This window comes from Herpailurus yagouaroundi, unplaced genomic scaffold (genome assembly GCF_014898765.1).
Source record: "Herpailurus yagouaroundi ecotype Mexico unplaced genomic scaffold, PumYag 222, whole genome shotgun sequence".
NCBI lineage: Eukaryota > Metazoa > Chordata > Mammalia > Carnivora > Felidae > Herpailurus > Herpailurus yagouaroundi.
The window spans coordinates 17,181,217-17,184,748 of NW_024412453.1; the positions used below are offsets into that span (position 1 = coordinate 17,181,217).

Below are 3,532 nucleotides of genomic sequence, written 5' to 3' on the forward strand. Positions count from 1 at the left end.
TCGCACGCACGGGAGGTCGCTTGAGCTTCACATACAACTGTTGGCGTTGCGCGTGACCCCCGGCTCAATCCCAGGCTGGCTGAGCGGCGCCGTCCCGGGAGGACGGCTCGGCTGATCCCCCGGATGGGGGCGGGGGGGCCGAGTCCTGCCCCCAGGGGAGTGGGGAGCATACTGTGGGGGAGGGGAGGACGAGGGGCTCGGCTGAGCCGGAGGGCCCGTGCGGCAAGAGCACTCGCTCTGCGGGGGACCCGGAGGCTTCAGGCGGCCACGGCGGTGGGGGCTATGGAGGCTGGCTGGGGGGCAGACAAGAGGAAGGGGACCGGCACCAAGTAGGCCTGGTCCCGTAGGACGGGGTCGAGGAGGAGGGAGAGGCGAAGGAGGAGGTGACCGGTCCATTTTATGCGCTCAGCGCCAGGGAAGCCAGTCTGGGCGCGGGAGAAGGGAGTGCCCGCAGCGGACCCCGCTTCTCGCTGCTGATCCTTAAGCCCCGCGGGGTGGGCGACGGCCCCCTTTGGGAACTGCCCGCAGTTCGGGGCGAACCGTTTCGGTGGGAAAGGCAAACCAAGGCAGGGTGAAGAGTTTCGGATCGGCTAGCTTGACTAATTCAGTGAGATGCGGGACGCAGGGGCTGTCCCTCGTTGTCTGGTATCTGCCGCCGGGCGACTTAGGGCGGGGGTGGAGCCAGAGTCGGGTGAGGAGGTGGGCAGGAGTTTGGACGCAGCGGTGGCTGGTTTGCCTACGAAAGGCCTGTTGGCGGGCAACTCGTTTCCTCTCTCTGGGAATTAGCCCTGGGTGGAGGGGTTTCGCCTCAGCCGGCAGGGCCCCCAAGAGGTCAAACCGCCATAAAATACAGAAACCGGAAACCCTGATTAATACAGGCGTGAATTGAATCCGGGCGTTTTTACCAACATTTCTGAAGACCACGTGACTGTTCTTGGTCCTTCCCTCAACATGATTAACTACTTTGATCGATCTTGAACATAAAACCACCCCTGCCTTCCTGGAATAAATCTAGCCCAGCCCTCACTTCACCGCTCCAGTCTTTTTAAAAGAGGTAAGGGAATGATGGTCCTTTCTTCCCAGGACATGCCCAGATACCCAGGCTGGCTAATTTGAGACGGGGAGGGGGCGGCGGCACTGACCTTCAGCTCTGCAAGTCTCAGAGGCCAAGGACACAAATGACCCCCGAGTTCCATTCCCCGTGTGCTCCTGTGACACAGGGTCACGCACGTTTCCTCCTTGGTGAGTTCCAGGTAGAGACTGTGCTGGGGGGAGGCGGTCCCACAAAGGGAACTTGATTTGCAGCAAATAAGGAGATCGTGGGAAGCTGTTGACTCCCCAAGTGGGGGTGAGCGGGTTTCTTTTGTTTAGGGTTCGGATGACTACTCAGGATGGGAGTTTTGTCCTCGAAAGTAGAGGCGGGGGGGGGGGCGTAAGTTTGTGTAGGAGTACCCAGAAAATATGCCTATGTATGTGTCCTGCGTTCCGCTAACGAAGCTTGCGCTCCTCGGGCGAAGAGTGTAACATTCTAACGAAGCACAGGTAAGTGCCAGACTCGCCAGGCTCCATCTGCACAGTGGGAGGCAGTGCAGCTCAAACTGGTCTAGCCTGGCCGCCAGGGTCCATCTGCACAGGTCATACCTTGGCTGGGGATGGCTCCGTTGGGTATTTTAGAGGGACTGCGCATGCCGCCTGGGTAGCGTGAGACAGAGAACCTAAAGGGACCCCGTGAAGAACTGCCTTTTTTTGTTGCTCCTTTTTCCGCTTCCGTTCCCGCTACGTCCCACACCCCTGCCTCACACACACCTTACGGGGACAGATGATGTATGTCCTCCTGGTAAAGGTCAAGGGATTATGGTTCCTTTGGAGTCTTCCAGCAAAACAGATGACATCTAAGGAGTGACGGGGCGGGAGCCGTCCTGAACGTTTTCCAAGACCACCGACTCATCAAGACCCCTGGCTCAGAGCAGGGACTTACGGCGAACACCTAACCCCTCTCTGTTCTGGATGCCTCGGAAGACACGTGCACCGAACCGCCACCCTCAGCAAAAACCCCAGGCCCCAAGCAGACACGAGACTCGTTTCCTTTCCAGGCCTCCTAGACATTGTCCGCGTCTGTACGTCTTCAACAAACTGCGCCCACTTCCTCTCCACTCGCTCCTGATTTCTCTGCTGCATGAGGCCCAGGACCCTCTTGGCTGGCTGGTCCTGTGGGACCCCTCTGGGTCCACCTGCCGGTAATCGGCTACACTCGCACACAATGACACGCCCGGCTGTCCACAGCCCAGGTGCCACGGCAAGGACCAGCACCCGAACAGCGAGGAGGTTAGGACTGAGCCAAACTTGGCTTCTAGAGCCCTGATCTTTCTTCCAAAGGCAGTGGATCAAGAGTTCGGTGCTCTGTCCCCTGAGTTCCCCGGGGACTGTGGAGCAGAGCAGAGGTGTTATGTCCGTGCTGATCCAGCTTCTGCTGAGCGAAGCCCCTCTCCCTTCTCTGAACATCCCAGCTGTGCAGCCACCTTGGACACCAGCTACCCTGGGACTGGGTCTCCTGGGGTGGAGGAGGAAGTTCCAAGACTTGCGCTAAAGGAAGGGCTCAGGGTTTCTTCTCCCAGTCTAGGGATAAGCAGACAGACCCTCCTGGGTGCAAAAACTCCTGTTCCCTCCTACCCCCCTTCCCGCCCCCCCCCCCCACCCTGTGGACTCTGTTCTATGACCCTGAGCCTGACGGCTGGTGTGGCACTCTCGCCTCCGTAGCCCCAGCCCCTCCCCCGTCTCTCCATCCCATCCCCACCACCTAGTGTCCTGGAAAAGCCAGGCGCTTATCCTTGGTCCCAGCTGGGAAGGACTCCCCTCGGTCTATGAGTGAAACTCAAGGCAATTTTCACAGGATTGAATTCCTGGCTCTTGTAAGGGAATCGGGGGGAGGAGAGAACTGTAGCCCGTGGATCTCTCATGAACTCAGAAGCCGGGGGTCAGGAGGCGAGGGACCTCACTCCTTTATCTTGAATTCACATCGGCACGCACTCTGGGAAAGTCCAGGGCGTCAGATGCGAGGACCACATCCACCCCAGGGGTCCAGGCAACTGGGCAGTCCTGGTGCCCTCAAAAGAGTTAGGAAACATGCTCAGAGTGTGCCGTGTGAGATCACGGAACTGCAGGAATGACTCCCCTGAACTATGCTACTCCTGCCACGTCTCCATGGACTAGATACACATTTGAATCCCAAAATGCAAAAGCAACTCGGTCCACCATCTCTGTTAGAAGGGATGAGACCTAGAGCTAGAGGCCTGAGCAACTCTAATGCGTCCCCGTCCAGTCTTCCCGCAGCTCCAAATCCAGCACAAGAATGTGGTCTTTGTGCCCTGAGAGTCAGACCCTGAAACGTGAGTTGTGGTAACTGCTTACTCTTAAGGGCGGGAAAGCATTCATTTTCTTCGCCCAGGCTTGTAAAATGCGCGCCCAACGTGGGGCTCGAACCCACGACCCTGAGATTAAGAGTCTCATGCTCTACCGACTGAGCTAGCCGGGC

General features: G+C 58.4%; 1 non-coding gene across 1 annotated transcript; it reads right to left on the minus strand.

The window, feature by feature from the left end:
• Window positions 1-3,459: 3,459 nt before the first annotated feature.
• Window positions 3,460-3,532, minus strand: TRNAK-CUU (transfer RNA lysine (anticodon CUU)). The gene has a single exon. It is a non-coding gene; the product is annotated as a tRNA-Lys (tRNA).